The following is a 25,771-nucleotide window of genomic DNA, read 5'->3' on the forward strand; positions in this document are numbered from 1 at the left end:
TTTTTGTTTTGTTTTGGTAATCCAAGAGGAAAGTTTAATTTAAATTTGGCTTAAGTTATTAATATAGTTTTGTGATCTTCTGACATTTTGTGTGTTTGGAGTAAGTATTTTTTTGTTTCATTTTCCAATCTTTCATTGCTTGGATTATGTTTTCTTTTTTCTAGTAATTTGGAACACTACTACTATTTTCTTCCCTCCCATCCCCAGCCAGATTTTTTTTTTTTTTAATATATGTTTGTAAACAGTGTTTGGACTTAGTGTTAATGTAGTATTCTTACATTATGACCTTTGGATTGTTAGCTTGGTTGCTTCTGGTTTTTGATGATGATGAATACAGCTGTTTCGTGCTCGTTTGTTTTCCTCCCAGATTTTGGCTCCAGTGGCTTCTGCTCCTAGTAACCTTTGATGCTCTGTCTTCACCTGTGTCTCCAGTTTGGGGAACTTTGTCCCATGATTTCAAATCTCATCTTTTCTTTCTGATGCACTCTTTAGTAACTCACCTTTCTGTCTCTAATCCACTGCTGCTGTGTTCCATCGATGTCACGCTTGCCTCCTCTCATTTCATGTATCAACTTGCTCAGCATCAAGCTATGTGCTTATTGGTTCTAAGGACTAAGAATTCATTTGTTGCAGAAGAACCCCATGAAATTAGTATTTTTATTCATACTCACTCTACACAGAGAAGTCAACTTGGAGAAGTTGGGCAACGTGCCTGTGGTGACACGGCTGCCGAGTAGCTGAGCTGGGGCTCTTTGAGCAGCCGCCTGTGATCTGAGCAACTAATGACGGCCTCTTCCTGTGCTGTCAGTGCTGCTAAAAAGAGCTCACGTCTGCTGAGTGCTCGCCACGATCTGGGCCTTCTTCTCAGCATTTCAGATCCACCAACTGATTCTAGTTGAGCAGTCAATATTGAGGTGGCCACTAATTTCATTACAATTTGCAGGGCGGGAGGAAACGGCACAGAAGGATTGAATTCCTGGGGCTGGCTGGTGATGGAGCCGGGATCTCACTGAGATGAAACGTTAAAGGCCCAAAAAAAAAAAAAAAAAAAAAACAACCCACCAAAACAATCCACAAAAACGAAAGGGTCATATCCCATTGTGTATATGTGCCACATCTTTACCCATTCCTCTGTTGACGGATGTTTAGATTGCTGCCGTGTCCTGGTTATTGTAAATAGTGTTGCTATGAACACTGGGGTGCATGCATCTTTTTGAATTGTGGTTTTCTCTAAGTACATGCCCAGGAGTGGGTTTACTGGGTCATACAGTAGAAACCAGCACAACATTGTAAAGCAACTATATACTTCAATAAGAATTAATTTTAAAAAACCTGAAAAGTTAAAGGCTTTCTAGAGTTTCTCCTGTCCCTTGGAGTCTTTTTATTTTTAAATTTCTTTATTTGACTGCACTGGGTCTTGGTTGCGGCACTCAGGGTCTTCAGTCTTTGTTGCGGGATCTAGTTCCTTGATCAGAGATGGAACCCGGGTCCCCTGCATTGGAGGGGCTCAGAGTCTCAGCCACAGGACCATCAGGGAAGTCTGGCATCTTTGTTTTATAGGGCATTTGCTCTCATTTCTTACATCCATCTATCCATTCACCTATTCATTTTTTTCTCCCCACTAATTAAAAATTAAACATCAAAAGGCTATTGACTATGTGCTGGGAATACAGCTGTGCCCTCAAGGAATTTATATTCCAGGAGAGAGTGAAATTGAACTGGGAACAACTATAGGTTTAAGTATGAATTTGTGGGAATTTTCCCATTTCCTTCTTCCTCCTCTCAGTGCCACAAGGTAGCTTAAATGCTTTGCATGTTTCTGAGCCAGGGGTTGTTTGCTGGGTGGGGAGCAGAAGCTGGCGTCTCTGGGGCCAGGAGTTAAAGGAAGCAGCAACATCCCCAAGGGGATAGGTTTTAGGACAGCATTTTTAGAAGGGTCACAGAGGGCCCAGAGGGTATCATGCTCTAGATGAGGCGAAGCTTCTGTATTTGAAGGGACCATGAGGCTGGACAGCATGGAATGGTAACCCAGGACCTGCCACTGCCTTGGGTGTTAGTGTGGGAAGTCAGTAATGACTAAGACTGAATTTCTCATCACCCTGTGGGATGGGCCTCAGAGTTGGAAATCAATGACTTCAATCAATAGGCATTTCTTCTGTACCTGTCCTGCCTAGCTTCAGTTCATAGCTGCCTACTGCATCTGGGCCATCTCTGGGAGAGCAAAGGATGTTGATGCCACTCATAGTTGCAGCCATGGTCTGAGTGTCCAGGTTTGTCTGTGAAGTCTAGAACTCTAGGAAAGGCCCTTCTGATAACAACACTGCATTCATTTGGATTGGCTGAGGCCCCACTGGAGAACTGGTGAGCAGAAATAGCAGGGCTCCTGGAAGCTTCTTGTTCAATCGTGTCTGACTTTGAGACCTGCTGGACTGTAGCCCACCAGGTTCTTCTGTCCATGGGGTTCTCCAGGCAAGAATACTGGAGTGGGTTTGCCATTTCCTCCTCCAGGGGATCTTCCCGACCCAGGGATCGAAGCCGCATCTCCTGTATTGGCAGGCAGATTCTTTACCTCTGAGTTACTGGGTTCGAAGCCTCTATTGGTGTTCAAAAGAGTGATCTGAATGCTTTCACCTGCTGGTCAGATACGGTTGGCAGGATGGAGAGAAGATAAAGCACCCATGAGACAGTGCTGAGGAGATTCATGTTTCTCTGCTTGAATCCTAAAGTGGCCCCAGCCCAGTCATGCCATGTAAGGCCCAGGCCAAGGGGTTGCCTCAGTTGTGGGGAAGCCTGTCATGCTATGTTAGAAATGAGCCCACTGGAAGCTGTGTATGTTGAAGGATGAAGCTCCAACTTGGTCCCAGGAGAAGAGTCTGCATCTCCTTGTGGCTCATTCCTGTGAGGCAGCAGGTTGGTGGCTGAGAAACCATAGGCTTGAATGAAATCCAGGGCCCCCAGGGCTGTGTGCTCAGAACAAAGGAGACTCAGTGGGTGAGGCAGACTCCCCATTAGCTTCCAGGGGCTGCACCCTTGCAAACACACAGCGGGCTGCTGGAAAGTGCCCACATCCACCGGTCAGGAGAGGTCAGAAGGGCCTCTGCAGAGCATTCTGGACTTCACAGACAAACCTGGACACTCAGGACAGGTGCTGACAGACGTGAGTCTGTGTGACCCACCCTTGCCCTCACCCCTTCTCCAAGCACTGATGCTGTAAAAGCTGGTTCTAGTGAGTGAGGGGAACCAGGCTCTGCCAGAGGCCAACACACGGGGATGTGTCTCAGAACCTTGGGAAATGGGATGGAGCCTGCATCCCAAGTGTAAGGGTGACCCTCGGTCTATCCTCATGGGGTGGCCTGGGCACCCTGGGGAGAGACCTGCTTAGGAAGGACAGCGAGGTGAGGCAGGTAAGGGACACCCTGCTTCAGAAAGTGTCCTGACCAGTCCACTGCATGCTGTGGGGGAGACCTGGGACATTAAACAGGTTTTCAGCCATAGACAGAGCCTGCAGTTGGTGAGATGGCCGAGGAGGGCCTGGAATGGTCAAGAATCCAGGAGGAGCCGGCAGAGCGGAGGCAATGGGACACCACTGCTGGTTCTTCCCACTGTGTTCCTCCGAGATTTCGGCTCAGATCTTTACGATCATTGCCTTTAACTCGTTGTCAGGTAGATTGCCTGTCTCCATCTCACTTAGTTCTTCTGGGGTTTTATCCCGTGCCTTTGTCAGGAACATATTTCTCTGTGGTGTTTTGCTTCACGTCTTGTGTTTGTGGTCTCTGTTCTGCAGGACGCAGGACGGTAGCTCTTCTGGCTCTGGTGACTACCCCGGAGTGGATGGGCGTGGTCTGGGGCTCCTGCAGACTTCCTGGTGGGCGGGGCTGGTTTCATCCCTTGGTGGGCTGGGCCAGGACGTCAGTTATGTTTGTTTAGAGAGAGCTGTGGGGTCAGGACGACTTTAGGCAGCCTGTTTGCTGATGGGTGGAGCTGCGTTCCCGTCCTGTTGGTTGTTGGGCCTGAAGGGTCCCGCACCGGAGCCTAAGTAAGGGCTGTGGGTGCCCGCCAGGTCTCAGCGCCCAAACGGCGGTCTGCAGAGAGCTCACGCTGAGGAGCCTTCCCCGTGGCTCGACCACCAGTGTCTGCTTGTGCCTTCCCAGGATACCCTCAAAGACCCGAGGTAGGTACGGTGCAGGCTCCTGTGGAGTCACTGCTTTTGCCCTGAGTCCCAGCGCCCAAGGTGCCTCGTATGCCCTCCAAGTGTGGAGTCTCTGGCGACTTCCCTGGCCGTCCAGTGATTAGGGCTTCTTGCTCCCACTGTAGGGGTTGTGGGTTCAATCCCTTGGTTGCCCTGGTCGTCGGGGAACTAAAATCTCACAAGCCAGGCAGTGTGGTAACAAACAAACAAAAAACCTCCATAAAAAGCAAACCCAAAAAACCCCACAAAAAACCAATGAAGTCTCTCAATCTGCTTCCCCTAGCTCTGTGTGGCACTCAAGCCGCACTGGCCTTCAAAGTCAGGTGCTCTCGGGGTTCCTCCTCCCGATGCCAGACCCCTGGGTCCCTGGAGCGTGACATGGGGCTCAGAACTCTCACTCCTGTGGGAGAACCTCATCGACAGAATTCTGTTCCAGTTTGCAGGTCACGCATCCAGTGGGTGTGGGATTTGATTGTATTGTGAAAGCACCCTTTCTACTGTCTCATTGTGGCTTTGCCTTTGGAGTTAGGGAACTTTTTTGGTAGGTTCCAGTCTTTTTTTGTCTGTGGTTGTTCAGCAGTTAATTGTCACTTGGGGGTTTTCCTGACAGGAGATGAGCTCAAGTCTTGCCATCAGCCATTTTATCTCCTCCACCCCTTCCCGCTGTGTCTAGATGGCCAAGGGAGACCCCTCTTCACCTGTGTGTGTCTGTGTGTGTGTGTAGCAGGGAGGCAGTGGCGGGGCCGGTTGGGCAGTGAAGTGTTTATTTATTCATTTTTTGGTGGCATGCAGGATCTTAGTTCTCCCACCGGGGATCGAATCCATGACCTCTGCAATGAAAGCCCGGATTTTTTTTTTTTTCTCAGATGTTCTTTATTTCCTTCTGAATTATATTATTCCTCATAATTCTTTTCTTTTCTTTTTGATTTTGGCTGTGCTGAGTCTTCATTGCTGCACTCAGGCTTTCTCTAGTGAGGACAACTGTTGTGCAGACTTCTCACGGTGGTGGCTTCTCTTATTGCAGAACACTGGCTGTAGGCTCTCTGGATCACTCGGTGTGGCTTGCAGGCTTTAGAGCAGGGGCTCAGCAGTTGTGGCTCACGGAAAGCCCGGATTCTTAACCACTAGACCACCAGAGAAGTCCCAGCAGTCAAGTGTTTAGACAAAGGTCATGTGTGGGGAGTCCAGGGGTGTGAAAGGGTGGCAGCGAGGGAGCCCCGCTGGCAACAGAGGTCCCAAGAGGGTTTGGGTAGGAGAGGTGCAGCCACGTGAGGTTTGGGGAGCCCAGCAGGGAGAAGGGATGCCTCTGGACGTGCTGTGGAACTGCTTGGTAGATGAGAGGCTTGTGGAAAGTGGGTCAGACACTCTGGACTAGGGGTCCTTTGTTGTCATGCTCTTTGGTCGTTCTCCACGATTGGTGGGGGGAGTCCTTGGCTAACCCATGGGTCCTGCTCACAGCTGCCCTTCCCAGAGGACAGGCTTCCCCTTCAACTTTTCATTCCAAGTTGGGGTCCTTGACTAACCCCTGGGTTCATTCACTGGGGTCTCCTGGGGTCAGGGGCCTTCTCACAGTGGCTGTTGATTTCACCCCGAAAGTCCCCAGTTTACAAACTACCGGTAACACTGAGCGGAGGTTGAAGACTGGTTGGTAGAAGCAGCCTGACCTGGGCCGGGTCCTGTGTGAATCTGGGCGGGACCCTGGGCTGTAAGCCTCTGCCTCCCTGATGGCAGGAAAGGAGCAGCGTCCCCAACACCTGCTCGGGTAGGTGCTGCTGGCTGTTGTAATGGTTTCGAGCACAAACTCTCCATCACTTGGGGAGAATTTGGTGAAAGTGTTGGCACTTCTGTGGCTTCAGGTTTATTTCTATTTGGCTGTAATTCACTTCCATTTCTGGCATGTTTAGCCAGGATGCAACAGGAAGCTGGTGTCTTGCTTTTCAGAGTAGTGTTGTTTCACTGGCCATTTCATCCAGATTCCTCAGTTCTCACACCCTGGAGCTAACACTAGCATTTCCCCCTGAAATACTACAAAACTGGTAAACTCCATGCCTCCTGAGGGTAAACCACTCCAAGAATAAATTAACGTAGATAAACTACTTGGGCCCTATAACCCCAAAGGGTCCTCAAGGGGATGGAATTCAGGAAGTCAAATCCTCTACTAGAATGAGAAAAATTTGGAGCTTTGTATTTACTAAGCTCTCACTGAAATATGGCTTCCCAGGTGGCTCTATAGTAAAGAACCCACCTGCCCATGCAGGAGATGCAAGAGATGTGGTTCGATCCCAGGGTCGGCAAGATCCCCTGGAGAAGGGAATGGCAACCCACTCCAGTATTCTTGCTTGGAGAACCCTGTGGACAGCGGAGCCTGGCGGCTACAGTCCATAAGATAGCAAAGAGTTGGATACGCCTGAGCGACTGAGCATGTACACAACTGAAATACAGAATTTCCTTCAATTATAAATGACAACAAAAGGTCAAATCCTGACCAGTGTGGTGTTACTGGTACCTGTGATATATCTCTTCTCGAAATCTTAGGTATTTGTATATCATATTACAGTTGCCACTGATTTTTCAAAATGTCATTTATACTCATCACTACTTTGCCCTTATGATAAATAGACCTGCCATGAGGTCTTGTTATTTACTGTCAAAAAAGCACATATAATATTAGTATAGACCCCACTTGTTTATAATAATTGGAAAATAAATCTAAATATAATTGATTCCCTTTGTAATTCTATACATTTTGCTTTATGAATTTAGGAAGAAGTCCATAGGCTTTACCTGACTGCCCATTTGGTTCACAGTAGCACAAGAAAGTGTATTAACCTCTAGAGACTGGAAAGCTTTCTGGGTAAGAGCGGCAATTTCCACTTAGACCACAGGAGGGAACTATTTCCCAACTAATGCTTTAAAAGATCACAGCAGGGATTTTTCTCATTCCTCTTTTAACTCTTGTTCTAAAATTGGTTCCAGTTTTTTTCGTTACTGTTAACAATGTAATTGAGGCCCCGTGATAAGGCTCTGAAGCTGATATCCGGCCATGAGCTGAGGCATCTAGGCGTTGTGAGTCTAGGAAGATGTGATAAGAAAAACCGAGTCTCTTACAGATGAGAACTTGTTTAGTGCCCACAGCTCGTTTGCTGTCTCTCCCTATTCCCAACCCTGCAAACAAAACAAAACAAAACAAAACACACAACCAAATTTATGAAGGAGAGAGTATACTTGTCTTGTTGTTCTGGTAGGAACAGACGCTCCGTTAGGACAGAAGCAAAGCTGAAGGGTTTTCATTAAGTCAGCGGCTGTCGGAAGTGGCTGCACTTGTGTGTGTCGGGGGAGGGCAGAGGCGGGAGATGGAGTAGGAGGGAGGGACTTCATTATTTATTTCTTTTAAACTTTTTTATTTTATATTGGAGTAGAGCTGATTAACAATGTTGTGGTAGCTTCAGGTGCACAGCAGAGCAACTCAGCCACACATAAACGTGTATCCATTTTCCCCCAGACCCTGGGAGGGTCTTTATACAACCGGAACTTTATAGGCACAGAGAGACTGTGATTCTATAACAAATCCCAGGACCCAGCCAGGCCTGCAACTTGGTGACATGGTGGTTGCCCCAGGGCTGATTTTAATGGGAACAATCTTACACTACGTCCTTTGACCACACACATCAGCACATAGGTCACTGGATGTATTTAAGGGCTCAGAATGGAGGTCTGAGAGTGTCTCATTGCAAAGGGCAGCAGCCACTTTTACAAATGAGCCTGGGTCAGAGGAACAGCTATGCGAACCCTCACTTGCCCCCACACAGAAGTAGGGTGGGACGGGAGGAAAATGATGTGGTGGGCAGGGTCCCTACTGCAGAGGCTGGTTCTGGGCTCCAGCCACCTGCCACAGTGACTCTAAAATTAACGTGTTTGCTCTCTCTCCCTGCTCTTCTGACCTTTAAGGATTGTTGGCTGTTATTACATTTTTAAATTATAAAATATTGCTGTTCTGTGCAAAGTCGCTTCAGTCGTGTCCGACTCCTTGCAACCCCGCATGGACTGTAGCCCACCAGGCTGCTCTGTCCACGGACTTCTCCAGGCGAGAATACTGGAGTGGTGGCCTTTCCCTTCTCCAGGGGATCTTCCCAACCCAAGGATCGAACCCAGGTCTCCCACATTGCAGGCGGATTCTTTACTGTCTGAGCCACCAGGGAAGCCCTATGAAATATTAGCTTTATTTAATATCACAATATTGAATAATCTCTAGGAATATGGGTACTCCATCCCTTTTGGTTCAATATCAGCACGATTAAAAAAATTTTTTTTTGGAGTATAGTTGATTTACAACGTTGTTAGTTTCAGGTGTACAGCAAAGTGAATTAGTTATACACACACACATAACCACTCTTAAGAGTGTTTTTCCATAAATGTCATTACAGAGTATTAAGTGGAATGCTATACAGTAGGTCCTTATTAGTTACCTGTTTTATTTATAGCAGTGTGTATATGTCAATCCCAATCTCTTGATTTATCCCTCACCCTCCTTTCCTCCCTGGTAACCGTAAGACTGTTTTCTGTAACTGTTTCTGTTTCGTAAATGAGCTCATTTGTACCATTTTTGGGGGTTCTGCATATGTGATACCATATGCTATTTGGCTTTCTCTGACTTCACTCAGTGTGACAATCTCTAGATTCATCCATGTCACTGCAAATGGCATCATTATTATTTTTTTGTAGCTGAGAAATATTCTATTGTCGGTACATACCACACCTTCTTTATCCTTTCCTCTGTCTGTGGACATTTAGGTTGCTTCCATGTCCTGGTTCTTGTAAATAATGCTGCAGTGAACACTGGGGTGCATGTGTCTTTTCGAATTATGGTTTTCTCTGGGTATCACTTCAGTTCAGTTGCTCAGTCGTGTCTGACTCTTTGAAACTCCATGAACCACAGCACACCAGGCGTCCCTGTCCATTACCAACTCCTGGAGCCCACCCAAACCCATGTCCATTGAGTTGGTGATGCCATCCAACCATCTCATCCTCTGTCACCCCCTTCTCCTCCTGCCCTCAATTTTTCCCAGCATCAGGGTCTTTTCCAATGAGTCAGCTCTGCATCAGGTGGCCAAAGTTTTGGAGTTTCAGTTTCAACATCAGTCATTCCAATGAACACCCAGGACTGATCTGCTTTAGGATAGACTGGTTGGATCTCCTTGCAGTCCATGGGACTCTCAAGAGTCTTCGCCAACACCACAGTTCAAAAGCATCAATTCTTTGGCGCTCAGCCTTCTTTATAGTCCAACTCTCACATCCATACATGACCACTGGAAAAACCATAGCCTTGACTAGATGGACCTTTGTTGACAAAGTAATGTCTCTGCTTTTCAGTATGCTATCTAGTTTGGTCATAACTTTCCTTCCAAGGAGTAAGCATCTTTTAATTTCATGGCTGCAATCACCATCTGCAGTGATTTTGGAGCCCAGAAAAATAAAGTCAACCACAGTTTCCCCATCTATTTGTCATGAAGTGATGGGACTGGATGCCATGATCTTCGTTTTCTGAATGTTGAGCTTTAAACCAACTTTTTAACTCTCCACTTTCACTTTCATCAAGAGGCTTTTTAGTTCCTCTTCACTTTCTGCCATGGGGTGGTGTCATCTGCATATCTGAGGTTATTGATATTTCTCCCGGCAATCTTGATTCCAGCTTGTGCTTCTTCCAGTCCAGCGTTTCTCATGATGTACTCTGCATAAAAGTTAAATAAGCAGGGTGACAATATACAGCCTTGACATACTCCTTTTCCTATTTGGAACCAGTCTGTTGTTCCATGTCCTGGATCCATTTGGCTGTTACTTTGATTACGAGCACCGCTGTTTCTTTCAGTCATTCCTTCCTTCAGGTGTGCATGGGTGTCTTCATCTACTGTAGCTGACCTTTCAGGCTCCATCCTGGATGCTGAAGCCACAGCAGAGACCCAAGGGCTGTGGCTTCTAGTTTCTTACAGAACTCTGCACACTGGGTCCAGGTGACTACTCTGAACATGGTTCTTTCAGATGTATTGCTGCATGCCAGTCAGACAGGTTGTAGATTTGCTCTGAGCCTCAGTTTCCTCTTGCATAAAATAAGAAAGATATTATACCTACCTCAGGAGATTCTTGTGAGAATGAAGAAAACCAAGGGTGTACATGGCTCATCATGCCTGGCTGTTATCACTGAGGACCATAGCTTTGTCCTCGAGTGTGTGGTGTACTTGGGGTGAGCAAATGGCCCAGAGTATGAATGGCTGCAGCTTCAGCTGGGCTTTCTGGCCCAGGTACCCCAGTAACCCAGGGAACTTAACCAGTGCCCTTCACTAACATGCCCTGTATTTATTTTGTGGGATAGCAGTGTGACACGTTGGTCATGGGCTCTGGGTGGGTATGACACTTACTAGCGGTAGGACTTGAAGTAAATCACTTGGCCTCTGTGATTCAGCTCCCCCAGATGGGAAATAGGTCCAGTAACACTTCCTGCATGAACTGCTTATGAGCTGACACATGAAAAGCTCTTAGAATGGTCTCTGGTATGCAGTGAGTACTCAGAATTATGAGCTATTATGATTATTACTGTTATTGTCCTAGGCGACTTGCTAAATATTCTCTGATGACAAATATAAAGGTTTGCGTGGATCCATAGGGCGGTCTAGACCAGTAGTCAGCTCCGTGGACTCTGTCTCCTCGCAGGTTGACCTGAGAGCTGCCACCCTCTCCCAACTTCCCCTGTCCTTGGGATGTACCTTCCGCCCATGGCCCCACAGGGGAGCCAGTTTCAAGGACAGCCTTGAGAGAGAGTAAGGTATGGGGATCATCTGGACGGTGTATGTGACCGAAGCCAGTTAAAGCCTCTGTTTAAACTTGGAAGATTCTGGCAGGTGGGTGGGGAGATGCCCTCGACTGTGGTGCCCCAGACCAGCCTCATGTGTAAGTTCCCTGGCTTGTCACACCTGCCTCCTCCCCACCTGGAGTGGCTGCCTCTCTCCTTGGTCTATGTCTGCCCTCTGTGTATAGGGTTAGTTTTCAAAGCAGGGAGACAGGCCGGGGACCCTTTGCTGCAGTGTTTGCACCTGGTCTAACACTGCACTGGCGCCAGTGGTAACAAATCTGCCTACAAATGCAGGAGACGTGGGTTTGGTCCCTGGGTCAGGAAGATCACCTCGAGGAGGAAATGGCAGCTCACTGCAGTATTCTTGCCTGAGATAGCCCATGGACAGAGCAGCCTGGAGGGCTACAGTGCATGGGGTTGGAAAGAGTCTGACAGGACTGAGCGCACATGCACATTTGTACCTGGCCACACCTCTCCTCCAGCATCAAAATACAAAGAAACTATATGGGGCTAAAAATAACTGTGTTGCACATGCAGTTAGGGCAAATTCTGGATAAAAGATACAAAGAGACTGAAAAACCCAACCGCCACTTTTGAAGAGCCTGGAGCAAAAGCAGGTATTGTGCATGCCCTCTGCACACACCACCTAAAGGGTGGGCAAACCTTCTAAGCACCCCTCTGGTCTGACCCCTACCCTCACTCCATGTAAGGAATGAGCTTGCCTCCCCCCACCACCCCGCCACCCCACCAAGGGAGTGAGAGAGCAAGGGACTGCTGTTTGTTCTTGCCCCACCTCTTCTGCAGCAGGGGCCCCAGTAGAACCTCGCCTGAATTTCTTATCTGGCCTCCGATCAATTTCTATTGATTGAGGAAGGCCAGGAACCCTGGTTGGTAACACTAGCACCTGCTCGTGGGGATGGGAGGGTGATGCTGGTCCGGTGGGTGGTGATGGGTGTGAGTTGAGTGATGGAGGTCTAGGCAGGGAATGGTGATGAGTAGCTGGTGATGATGGTGGGGCGATGGGTTGGCAGCGATGGTGCCCAGGCTCCAGGAGGACTGTGTGGTGGGGTAGGAGGGCTGACCCTTCCCTCTGACTCCCTGGAGGCCCTCCACGCTGTGAGATAAAACAGGGCCAAGTTCAGGAACCAGGTGTGTCCCCGATTCCAGTGCAGATCAGGTGCAGAGAAACCACACGACACCGGGCAGTTCCTGCTCAGGAGCCTGGGTGCTCCCCCCGCCACCATCAGTCCTGGCCGGGCTGGCATTCTGAGCAGCAAGGCGAGTGTGGTTTGAGGGCTAAGACTTGTTTCACTCACTTTTGAACATGCCTACATTGACAGTCTCACCTCATATTCAGTTTTTTTTTTCCTCTGAGAAATCACAGGGACTTTAAAGATATTGTATGAATGTTTCTTATAACATCCCTTTGATGTTAAGGTCAGGTAAGAGAACCCTACTTTCCAGGTGACAAAATTGAGGTGATTCTGCAAGTCACATGTTTCTTAAACTATTGAGAGGCGGCGTCTGGTTTACAACACTTTCCTGTGGCTGCAGAATTAATTTTTGTTGGAAAAAAAAGGGAAAGGGGCCATTTTGTTCTATTTCAGCCTCCCCTCAACTATGGCAAAAAAGACGACAAGAAAAAGTCTCTTCTCTTCCAGAGAGTCCTGCTGGGCCCCTTCTTTCCTGTGTGTGTCTATGACCCTGTTTCCTTTCTGATGAGAGCGAGGTACTGGGCTGTGGGGTCTGATATTGTACGAGGGAGTGGGGAAATGGGAGCAGAGAAGACATTTTCTTTTTTTTTTTTTTAATTTTATTGAGGTGTAGTCAATTTACAAGGTTGTGTTAATTTCAGGCATACAGCAAGGTGATTCAGTTATACCTATATAGTCATATTCTTTTTCATACTCGTTTCCATTGTAGGTTATTATGAGATCCTGAGTAGAGTTCTCTGTGTTATACAGTAGGTCTTTGTTGATTATCTATTTTATATATATTAGTGTGTATCTGTTAATCCTAACCTCCTAATTTATCTCTCCTAATTTATCTCTCTTTCACCCTTGGTAACCACAGTCCATTCTCTACGTCTGTGAGTCTCTTTCTGTTTTGTATATAAGCTCGTTTGTATCACCCTTTTAAGATCCCACATATATGCGATGTCATATGATATTTGTCTTTCTGTCTGACTTAAGTTTTCATTTTTAAATTTTGGTGAGCGAGTGGTGTTTGTACTACCCTCGTCATCTAGGGAACCATTTCAGAGAGGGGAAAAAAAAAACCCACCTAAGCTGTCTTTGAAAAAAAATATTTGCTCCACATTCCATAAAGCTGAGCAAAATCACATTTTCCTTGTGAAAGCAGTTGCGGTTTTGTACAGAGAACCTTGGAAGATGGACTGTGGCCGCCTTTCCTGGCGGTGTCCTGTCGAGCCAGGACCAGGAGAAGTGAAGCTGGCCTGCACGTCCATGTGTTTAAACTGGAAAAGAAATAGAAAGGGGCATTTCAGCAAACGCTGCTCTCCACAAGCCTGCTTCGTGGCACTGTTACCGGTGCGTGTTAAACCTCAGCCCTAGGCTGCCAGCAGCCCCTCTGACGCCTCTTTGCAGACACTTTATGGATGTGATTTAATCCTCAGGACTCTTCCTTTCTTTCCTCTGCTGAAGGAGCTCGGTGCTCTCAACTCATTAACTTGTGCTCCTGTTATTTGCCTGCGGTTGCAGTCCTCTTCTTGCAATAACGTGGCGTCTTGTTGTCAGGGGAGGTTCCAGCCACAGAGGTGGCCTCTACGGGCCATTGGCAGTGATGGCAACGTTGCAAATTTAAGAAGAGCGCACACGGCAAAAATGAAAAGCAGCAGGGCAAGTGCTGATGAAGAAGGACTTTCTAATATTCCCGTCCTGTGGTTCCACGTGATGTGTGCACCGGGAAGGGGGAAGAGTTAGGACCATTTTGGTGCTTAGGGTTGAGATTCTTAGAGGTCTAGTCATGCTGCTTTGTGATGTGGGGTCTTTAAAAGAATATTTATTAAAAAAAATTTTGGCCATGTGTGGCACGTGGTGTGGGGTGTTACTTCCCCCGCCAGGGATTGAACCTGGGTCACTGCATTGAAAGTGCCAAGTCCTAACCTCTGGGCTGCCAGGGAACTCCCAGTGGTGGTTGGTCTTGGGGCATTTGTTTCAAAGACATCCAAGGGACCTGTTCAGTGCAGAGGAAGACATGGACCTCATCATGAGGGAATGAGCAGGCCTTTTAGGAGAGAGGTAGCGAGATGGTGGAACCAAGGAGAAATGTTACAGCAGAATGTTCCAGATAGTAGATGTCCATGGGAGGGGAGATTAGCTCTGTTGGATTGGAGCAGATCAAAGAGAAAGAGATTGTCACCAACCACTTGGCAAGGGCCCCAGGAATGCACATGGAGTCGGACTTGGGTTAGTAAGCTGCTACGTGAAGAGAAAACACGCACCCCAGGGAACCATGCAGTGCTGGGTAAGAATGGCTCAGAGGGGCATCACAGTGGCTTTGGGTTTGTGTTTGGCGATTTGAGTACAAGGAAGTGGGGTTTATTCTGGGATAGTGTTGTTAGAAAGAGGGGCAGTTTGATGATTGGGCATCTTAATACCTTTTGTCTAAGAGATGGGAGGAATGGAGTGAGGAATAGAGACGTTCTTGAAAAAGAAGCCATGGCAGCTTTCTTCAACCCCAGGAGGGGAGATGTGGTCCTTTTCCTGGTTGCACAGTGCCTCTGTTTCTCTCTCTATTCAGGTATGATATCCATGTGGTATGGTGTTGATATTCTATGAAATTGTTTATCAAGGGGACGTCACAACCTAGCTGGTAGCAGCTGGGCCAGTGACTAGCTGAAGGCTCCCAGGGCTGCTTTTATTTTTCTCAAAATACTGGGTCTGGGCCCTGAAGGATGGGTAGGAGTTTTCCAGGTCAAAAAGGGAAGCCATCTCCTACAGGGAGAGGGTGGGACTGGTTGAGAGAGAGGGCAGTGTGGAGTATCACAAGAGGCTGAGGACTCTGTGGGTGGCTTGGGAACCAGACAGGAGGATGTGTGTGGGAAACAGGGGAAGAAAGGCTCTGAGTCCAAGCCGGCCAGGTGGGAAGGGCTTTGGAGAAGCTATGGAGCTACAGCTACAGCGCTCAGCTGTAGCCCAGCTACGGAGCTTTGACTCCTCTTTTGGCCATCTTCATCAGAGTACTCAAGTCAGAGTGGCTGGTGGACAGGTGTTCATGACTTAGGATGACCTTCATTCTTTCTGCACGTGTTTCTTTCCTTCACACCCTGTACAGCCATCAAAGCCCAAAAGGATCAGTACCCAAAGTAGGGATATCCTTTGAGGAATCCAGGTATGCTCTCTTGCAGTAACTCTTGGGCTACTATAGGCACTGAGCCGAAAGGCTTCTCCCCGCATGTTTGGTCTGCTCCCCTGCTTCCCCAAGGGGAGCCTGAGGCCACATACGGCAGCATACTGGCTTGAGATTCCACAGCGAATCCTGAAAGGATGATTGACCTCATATCTCCCGCTGCCTTGTCTCTGCTCTTTCAGAGTGTGCCTGAGTTGATGCTTATTCACCAGAGTAAATATTGGGGCTCCACCTGGTTGGGTCACTGCAGAGACACTCTTCCCCCCACTATACACAAAGATAAAATGCAGCAGCCAGAGGTAATTGAGAAGGAATTCCATTGTGACAGGACCCTGCTGGCGACCTTTCAGGGGCTGTGATTCCTAAGCTCTAATAACACTTCCAAAGGCCTTTTCTTCTCACGTGATCTCTGTGCCAACACCTACCTGGCTCCCTTATTGCAGTCCGGGGCTGGGTCTTCTCCTGCTCCTTCCTTCCTCCCATCTGCTTCTTTCTGAAATGGACTGGCCTGGCCTTTCTGTCCAAAGCCCCCATCCCATCCTCCTTTTTCTCAGCGCCCGTCCCACCTTTATATCAACCAGATTGTGTCTGGTTACATGTTGCAGAACCTCACTACAGTGGCTAAAACAAGTACCAGGTTTCTTCTTCTCCCTCCAGAAAAGTCCATCGCAAGGTGTTCTGCAGCTGGAGCAGCAGCTCCTTCTGCTTTTCTGCTCTGCCATTGAGGCCGTGTAGCTTTCTTCATTCTCACAGATGGATGCTGCACCTTCAGGCATCATATTTGTATTCCAGGCCAGAAGAGGGAAGTGGACGAAGGCAGAAGACATATGCCTGATGAATGATTTCTTTATTATTATTATTTTTTATTGAAGTATAGTTGGTTACAGTGTTGTATTAGTTTCTGGTGTACAGCAAAGTGATTCAGATACACACACACACATACACACACATAGAGAGAGAGCTTCCCAGGTGGCTCAGTGGTAAAGAATCCGCCTGCCAACACAGGAGATGCAGGAGACCTGGGTTCGATCCCTCAGTTGGGAAGATGTCTTGGAGGAGGAAATGGCAACCCACTCCAATATTCTTGCCTGGAGAATCACATGGATGGAGGAGCCTGGGGGGAGCTACAGTCCATAGGGTCGCAGAGTTGGATATGACTGAGCCACTAAACATGCTTATATATAAATATAAATACATAAACATATAAGTACAAGTATATATACATGTAAAAATAAGTGTATATATATACACATACTCTTCCACTATGGTTTATTACAGGCTATTGAATAAAGTTCCCTGTGCTATACAGTAGAACCTTGTTGTCTATGTATTTTATATATAGTAGTTTGTGGGAGAAGGCAATGGCACGCCACTCCAGTACTCTTGCCTGGAAAATCCCATGGACAGAGGAGCCTGGTGGGCTGCAGTCCTTGGGGTCGCAAACAATTGGACACAACTTGGAAAGTGAGGAAAGCTTCACTTTCACTTTTCACTTTCATGCATTGGAGAAGGAAGTGGCAACCCACTCCAGTGTTCTTGCCTGGAGAATCCCAGGGATGGGGGAGCCTGGTGGGCTGCCGTCTATAGGGTCGCACAGAGTCGAACACGACTGAAGCGACTTAGCAGCAGCAGTAGCAGCAGCAACCTCCTTCCTTCTTTGGTAACCATAAGTGTTTTTTCTACCTCAGTGAATCTGTTTCTGCTTTGTTCTCAGGTGGCGCTAGTGGTAAACAACCCACTGCCAGAGCAGGAGACATAAGAGATGTGGGTTCAATCCCTGGGTTGGAAAGATCCCCCTGGAGGAGGACACAGCAACCCACTCCAGTATTGCCTGGAGAATCCCATGGACAGAGGAGCCTGGTGGGCTACATAGTGTTGCAAAAAGTTAGACTCAACTGAGTTGATTTAGCTCCTGAGGTTGTATTTTAGATTCCACCTAGAAGCGTTATCTGGGATTGGTGATGGACAGGGAGGCCTGGCGTGCTGCGATTCATGGGGTCGAAAAGAGTCGGACACGACTGATTGACTGAACTGAACTGAACTGAGAAGTGTTATTATATGAAATTTGTCTTTCTCTGTCTGACTTCTTCACTTAGTATGATCATCTCTAGGTCCATCCATGTCGATGCAGATGGCATTATTTTGTTCTTTTTGATGGCTGAGTAATATTCCATTGTATCTATGTACTACATCTTCTTTATTTCTTAAAATAAAGCATATAGGAACTCAAAGAATCATTGATCCACATTCTAAAATTCAACCTTTGTGTCTTAAAAATTATTTGATGTCCTTTTAATTCTTGTTTGTTCAATTGAGCTCCTGTGCACTCAGCTAAAACAATGTAGAGGAGGACTTTAAAATAGTGATGAAGCCCTTATCCTCAAAAAGCTCACTACAGTTACAGAGTTATGGCAGAAAACTTCACACAGAACTTCTGTATTTCTTTATATCAGGAAAACAATTACTTTCCCAGAAGCCCCTCGCATTAGATTACCACCTGCATCTTGTTAGCCAGAAATGGTCACATGGTCATCACTAGTAGCAAGGGATCCTGGGGAAGTAAGTTTTCACCTTCCAACCCTGAGAAAAAAAAATCAGGGTCATGTTAATAAAGACAGAAAGAATAGATATTGTATAGGAATTTGGCAATGTCTGGTATACACATCCTCTAGATTTTGTATCACAAGAATTTGGGCATCTAGTTTGGCAGAAACAGGCTCTTGTCCATGTTGGGTTGGGGGAGAGAAGCTGATGGAGCAAAGTTAACCCAGTGTGAATTAGTATTTACTTAAACAAGCATGATTCATTCTAGAACACATTGATTTGTTCTTATTTTGTAACATCTTAACCTTTTAAAAAATCACTTTATTTTTTTATTTTTTAAAGAGAGCTTGGGCATAGGCTATTTAATTAGTTAATTGATTATAGCCGTGCCCTGGGGCATGTAGGATCTTATGTCCCCACCAAGGACTGAACCTACACCCCCTGCTTTGGAAGCAGGAAGTCTTAACCACTGGACTGCTAGGGAAGTCCCTTTAAAAATAAGTTAGAAATCTAAATAGACATTTAGGATATGTTACCTACAAAGAAATGAAATATTTCTTCTTAATGCATTCTACTCAACATCAGGGCTTTGCTCTGAGATAATTCAATTCCAAGAAGACAAGTTGCCAAGTGTATTCTACTTAGAGTTGCTTTTCTCTTATTATGCACTAAAATAAAATAGTTACAGAGAACAAAAACACCAAGCTCTTGGTACTATAATATCAATTCTCTTTTTTGTCATTGTGCACATAGGCATTTGATGTTACTACAGTGGGTGCATACCAGTCGGTAGCAATCTGTTCTTTTCCACTTAACATTATCTTATTAACAGGGCTTTATGGAGTGACAGTTCATATGATTATTTTTAGTGACAGTGTAATATTCTGATATGCTAGAGCTCGTTTAGCTATTCCCCTTTGATCAGATGTTAATATTTAACAACTGATACCTCATTAATATCGTTTAGTCAGGAGAGACCAGGCTATAGAAACAGCATATGTACTTAAGATCCCTGCTGGGCCCAGCATTTGCCCTTGTTGCTGGTTTTAGAGTAGCCAGGGCTCTCTTTGCTGCTGGTGGGGGATTTGGTATGAATATTTAGTAACTGATATAGAAGGATGGCAGCAATTCAATGCTGTGCTTGGTCGCTCAGTCGTGTCTGACTCTTTGCGATCGCATGGACTGTAGCCTGCCAGGTTCCACTGTTTATGGGGATTCTCCAGGCAAGAATGCTGGAGTAGGTTACCATGCTGCCATGCCCTCCTCTGGAGGGATCCCCCAACCCAGGGATTGAACCCAGGTCTCCCGCATTGCAGGCAGATTCTTTACCGTCTGAGCCACGAGGGAAGCCCAATAATTCAATAACCAGTTGTAAATAGGCTTTTTTTTGGCTACACTAGGTCCTCATTGCAGTCTACTTCTCTTGTTGTGGTGAGAGGGCTTCTCTTGCCATGCTCGGGCCCTAGAGTGCACAGGCTCAGACTGTGGCTCTCAGTCTCTCTAGTTGCGGTGCATCAGATTAGCTGCCCCATGGCAGGTGGGCTCTTAGTTCCCTGACCAAGGATAGTGGGTAAGAATCTGCCTTGCAATGCAGGGGACCAGAGAAGTCCCCTGTAAATTAGCTTTAAGTGCGTAGTAAGCCATTCCAAAGCATAGTGACTTAAAAAAATACATCCCAACACATTAAGCTCATGATTCTGTGGTTCTGCAATTTGTGCGGGGCTTTGAGCGGTTCTTCTGGTCCTGACTAGGGTCAGTCGTGTGCCTGTGGTTTGCTGCCAGTCAGTTAGACTGTCTGCCTCTGGGTGTTTCAGGTCCCCTTGGGTGATAGAGGTGACCTGACCGTATGTATTTCATCTTCCAGAAGGCTAGATCTAACTTTCCACATGGCTGGGTGAGCATTCCATAAAAAAGGAACAAAAAAACACCCAAGGACTCCTGAGGCCCAGGCTTGGAATGGGAACGATGTCAATTCTGCCACACTTAATTGGCCAAAGCAAGTCCCAAGGTCAGCCTCAAGGACAAAGAAATACTCTCCACCTCTGGAAGGAAGATGCTGCACAATCATCACACTGAAAAGAGGTATGGATACAGGGAGGAGCATACTTGGGCCATTTTTGCAAAAACCAACAGGCTGTTGTGTAGCAGAATGGCAGACTAAGTGTCACTCTGTTAGAAATGAAGCATTTATAGTATGTATTATTCTGGACATTACATATATTACTGCTGTGAATATATTATATTCTTCCTGATGATTTTGGCATTCTTGACATTAGAAGAATGCTTATAAAGGGGATCAGGGTTGGAAGACTTTCACTCATTCTGAATCATTCATTCGGCATCTCTGTGCACAAGGTCGGGGAGGGGCAGAAGCATTGGGCACATTTGTTGGAGTCCAGTAGGGAAGACACACGGCGGGGGACAGCCCAGCGTGGACTGTGGTTTCTGCTCTGGCAGGGATATGTGTGGAGGGGTCTTGGCCCAGGGGGAGGGATGTGGGTGGAGCGTGCGTGTGTGTGTGTGTGTGTGTGTGTGTGTCTGTGTAAGGCAAGGCATCCCAGGGGTAGGTAATGACTGACTTTATTTATTTCTTTTTATTTCTGACTGTTTGATTGTGACTGATTAATTGGCCGAGTCGTGAGCCTTGTGGGATCTCAGTTCCCTGGCCAGGGATTGAACCTGTGCCCCCTGTAGTGACGCTGCGGAGTCCTCACCGCAGAACCACCAGGGAGTTCCCTGTAATGACTGGCTTTAGATTTGAAAAATGAGTCAGCCAGACGAGGAATGTGGTTAAGAGTGAATTCCAGGATACACAAGGCATTTCTTTCACCAGATAATCAGTGAGGGCACTCAGGGGCAGGGAGTGAGCCAGAGGGGGGTTGCACTGAAAAGCCGGGCCAGGTCCCAAGTGCCTTCAGCCTGCCTTTGACCTTTGTCTTGGAGGCAGTGCAGGGCCGCTGGTGACTGCACGTTTTATTGTGAGGGTTCTCAGGACTGGAGCTGAAGAAGTGACTGACCAGTGCAAGCTATTTGATTCCCTGCGGTTGGGAGCTAGCTCTTGTCCTAGAAGTAAAGGAAGAATCATTTTTTTTTTGCTTTTGCTTTTTTTGTGGCCATGCCTAGAGGCATGAAGGATCTTAGTTACCCTACCAGGGAGTGAACCCATGTCTGCTGCAGTTCTGCAGTGGAAACATGGAGTTTTAACCACTAGACCGCCAGGGAATTCCCTAGACTCACTTTTCTTCTCTGAACACACCTTGGTTCTCTGTGAAATCACACCAGGAGAAATAAACATGGCCTCACTCTCACATCTTCCATCAAGATAAGATGTAGATGGAACAGCGATTTAAGTATTAAAAAAATAAGGTCATAAAGTATTAGTAGAAAATATGAAAATGGTTTTAATCTCAAAGTGGACAAGACTTGCCCAGAAGTCATAAGAAAAGAGATGGATGTATTTAACTACATAAAGCAAAAATAGAAATAAAAAACACCTGCATTGCAAAAAAACACCATATGCTAAGTTAAAAAAAAATACCAGCAGATTAGGAAAAAATATTTGCAATGTGGCAGCCCTGCTATCTGGTAATTTAGTTTTTCCTCCCTGGGTCACGAAGATCCCTGGAGTAGGAAACGGCAACCCACTCCAGTATTCTTGCCTGGAGAATCTCATGGACAGAGGAGCCTGGTGTGCTACATACAGTTCATGGGGTCGCAAAGGGTTGGACACGACTGAGCGACTAACATGTAACATTATTTTGTTGAAACCATTTTTTTCTTACTGTTTCAAAATATCATCTTTATCGTATGTTAAATGTTTATTTGTAAATCTTTTGGGGAGGGGGCTTTAAATTCTGTTCCTTTAATCTGTCTGTCTATCCTTTCACGTGCCAGTACCATATTAACTTAGTCACTGTAGTATTGTGTGTGTGTGCGTGCGCGTGTGCTCAGTCGTGTCCAGCTCTTTGTGGCTCCATGGACTATATAGCCCACCATGCTCCTTTGTCCATTTGGAATTTTCCAGGTTAGAATATTGGAATGGATTGCCATTTCCTACTCCAGGGGATCTTTCTGACCCAGGGATCGAACCCAGGTTTCTTACAGCTCCTGCACTGGCGGGCGGATTCCTTACCACTAGCGCCACTTGGGAAGCCCCATAGTATTATAGTGTATCTTAATATCTGGCAGTCTCTCACGTTACTTTTATTTTTTATTGAAGTAGAGTTGATTTACAGTGTTGTGTTAATTTTAGGTGTACAGCGCAGTGATTCAGTTAAACATATATACATATAAGTGTATGTGTGTGTATGTGTGTTTCTTATAGGTTACTACAAAATATTGAATATGGTTCCCTGTAAGTCCTATACAGTAAGTCCTTGTTGGTTATTTGTTTTATATATAGCGATATATATATATATATATATATAGCGATATATAGTGATTCAGTTAAACATATATACATATAAGTGTATGTGTGTGTATGTGTGTTTCTTATAGGTTACTACAAAATATTGAATATGGTTCCCTGTAAGTCCTATACAGTAAGTCCTTGTTGGTTATTTGTTTTATATATAGCGATGAGTATTTCAGTTCAGTTCAGTTCAGTCGCTCAGTCGTGTCCGACTCTTTGCGACCCCATGAATCGCAGCACGCCAGGCCTCCCTGTCCATCACCAACTCCAGGAGTTCACTCAAACTCATCGAGTCGGTGATGCCATCCAGCCATCTCATCCTCTGTCGTCCCCTTCTCCTCCTGCCCCCAATCCTCCCAGCATCAGAGTCTTTTCCAATGAGTCAACTCTTCGTGTGAGGTGGCCAAAGTACTGGAGTTTCAGCTTTAGCATCATTCCTTCCAAAGAACACCCAGGACTGATCTCCTTTAGAACGGACTGGTTGGATCTCCTTGCAGTCCAAGGGACTCTCAAGAGTCTTCTCCAACACCACAGTTCAAAAGCATAAATTCTTTGGCGCTCAGCTTTCTTCACAATGCAACTCTCACATCCATACCTGACCACTGGAAAAACCACAGCCTTGACTAGACTGACCTTTGTTGGCAAAGTAATGTTTCTGCTTTTCAATATGCTGTCTAGGTTGGTCATAACTTTTCTTCCAAGGAGTAAGCGTCTTTTAACTTCATGGCTGCAGTCACCATCTGCAGTGATTTTGGAGCCCAGAAAAATAAAGTCTGATACTGTTTCCACTGTTTCCCCGTCTACTTCCCATGAAGTGATGGGACCAGATGCCATGATCTTTGTTTTCTGAATGTTGAGCTTTAAGCCAACTTTTTCACTCTCCTCTTTCACTTTCATCAAGAGGCTTTTTAGTTCCTCTTCACTTTCTGCCATAAGGGTGGTGTCATCTGCATATCTGAGGTTACTGATATTTCTCCCAGCAATCTTGACTCCAGCTTGTGCTTCTTCCAGCCCAGCGTTTCTCTTGATGTACTCTGCATAGAAGTTAAATAAGCAGGGTGACAATATACCGCCTTGACGCACTCCTTTTCCTATTTGGAACCAGTCTGTTGTTCCATGTCCAGTTCTAACTGTTGCTTCCTGACCTGTATATAGGTTTCTCAAGAGGCAGGTCAGGTGGTCTGGTATATCAATCCCCAAATCCTAATTTATCCCTCTCCCCTCTTTCCCCTTTGGTGACGGTAAGTTCATTTTCTGTGTCTGTGCATCTGTTTCTCTTTTCACATGCTTTAAAATTTTTTTAGATTATTTTTGGCTGCCCTGGGTCTTCGTTGCTGCACACATGCTTGCTCTGGTTGTGGCGAGCGAGGGCTACACTTTGTTGGGGTGCGCGGGCTTCTCAGTGCAGCGGCTTCTCTTGTTGCAGAGCATGGGCCCTAGCATGCGGGCTCAGTACTCGTGGTGCACCAGCTCAGTTACTCCGAGGCATGGGGCATCCTCCTGAACCAGGGATCGAACCCACGGCCCCTGCATCGCAAGGCGGACTCTTAACCACTGGACCACCAGGGAAGTCTTTTCAAATGTCTACTTTTCAAAGGTCTGCTTTTTAAAGGGATTTCCTGTTTGAGAATATGGTACGTTTTCTCATTCGTGCAAGTCCTTTTTTGGTGTGCATCCCTCAGGGGCAATTTAAATTTTGTTCACATCAACTTTGCACATTTAGGTTATTTCTGTATATTTTATCCTTTTTGGTTATTACAAATGAGATTTTCTTCCTTAATAATCTAACTGGCTATTAAATTCTTTGTATTAATTTTGTAGTCATCCAACCTACAAAAAATTTGTATTGTTTTGGGCTTTTATTAGTTAGTAATCATACCAACTACAAAGACAAATAACTTTGCTTCCACTTTTAAATTCTTTGTACTTTATATTTCTGTTTATTATTGATTGCATTGCTTAGTATTTTCAGAACCATTGTAAATAATGGGCTTCCCAGGTAATGTTAGTAGTAAAGAACCTGCCTGCCAATGCAGGAGATGTAAGAGACTCAGGTTCGATCCCTGGGTTGGGAAGATCCCCTGGAGGGAGGGCATGGCAACCCACTCCAGTATTCTAGACTGGAGAATCCCATAGACAGAGGAGCCTGGAGGGTTACAGTCCAGGGGTCACAAACAGTCGGAAGCCACTAATCGACTTAACATGCATGTACTATGGTGGACATTCTTGTTTGGTTCCTGGCTTTCATGGAGTGCTTCTTGTGTTTTCCCATTAAACATGAGGCTGGTTTAAAAGTTGAAATAGATATTTATCTATTATAATACATGAGGGAAGCATCCGTCATTAATAGCCTTTGCTGTGGCCAATTCCTTCGGCTAGTCAAGTATCTGTGTACCTTTTCCCTACATAGAGCCTCCCCACCCCTTAACTGGGGGCAGAGTCCCATTTGGTTCTGCTTCTCTGTGAAAGGCCAGGATCTCTGGGTGAGGCATGGTCCTGCCCGTCAGAGCAACACAGTCTTCCCTTGGGACTTCCCTTGTGATCCAATGGCTAAGACTCTGCATTCCGACGCCGGGGTCCCAGGTTCAACCCCTGGTCAGGGAACTAGATCCTGCATGCTGCAACTAAAGACCCCGTGTGCCACAACTTAGCCCCGGAGCAACCAAATAAAGAAATATTAAAAAAGAGAAGACAGTCTTCTCCTGATTTGTTTTTCAGAAATTGTCAGATGGTCTGATCTTCATTTTATAAGAGATTTGTTTTTTCAACCCACAATATAAGATCAAGTTTAGAATCATAATTTATTTTGTCAAATTTCTGTTTTTTTTTAAACAAAATTATTATTGAGGTTGTGTCTGAGAGGTAACAATATATACTAGAAGTGAAAATAATGAAGAACCTTAAACTTTTTACAGATAAAATATTCAGCTCTTTATTGAAGAGCTTTGGCTCTGAATGTCCCAGCACGAATCATACAGACTCACTTGGTGGAGATATCTGAAGACCAACAGAAAGCAGGCTGTTTCTTCAGAGCATTTCCCCCCACACCAGCGAAAAAAGATAGTCTTCCTTGATCTGGTGGTCTTTGAACTAAAAGGAAGTGATCTAATCACAGCATGGCCAATATGTAGTAACTCAGTGGACACAAGTTAATACAACATGAACCCCATGTTGGAAAGGGAAAATGGGGACTATGGTAGACACTGGTCCATGGCACAGATTACACTGGACTTCAGGCTTCCCTGGTGGCTCAGTGGTAAAGAACCTGTTTGCCAGTGCAGGCGATGTAAGAGATGTGAGTTTCATCCCTGGGTTGGGAAGATCCCCTGGAGAAGGGAATGGCTATGCACCCAAGTATTCTTGCCTGGACAGTCCCCATGGACAGAGCAGCCTGGTGGGGCTACAGTCCATA

The 25,771-nt window shown here is 46.1% G+C and overlaps 1 long non-coding RNA gene across 1 annotated transcript; it reads left to right on the forward strand.

Moving 5' to 3' along the window:
- Positions 1–3,890: 3,890 nt before the first annotated feature.
- LOC147347999 (uncharacterized) lies at positions 3,891–23,993 on the forward strand. Its single transcript, XR_015150897.1, has 3 exons — positions 3,891–4,171; positions 19,813–20,030; positions 23,786–23,993. It is a non-coding gene; the product is annotated as an uncharacterized LOC147347999 (long non-coding RNA).
- Positions 23,994–25,771: the final 1,778 nt, after the last annotated feature.

The sequence above is a fragment of the Bos grunniens genome, chromosome 22, assembly GCF_055505025.1.
Source record: "Bos grunniens cultivar Pamir isolate PY7600 chromosome 22, Bosgru_T2T1.0, whole genome shotgun sequence".
Lineage (NCBI taxonomy): Eukaryota > Metazoa > Chordata > Mammalia > Artiodactyla > Bovidae > Bos > Bos grunniens.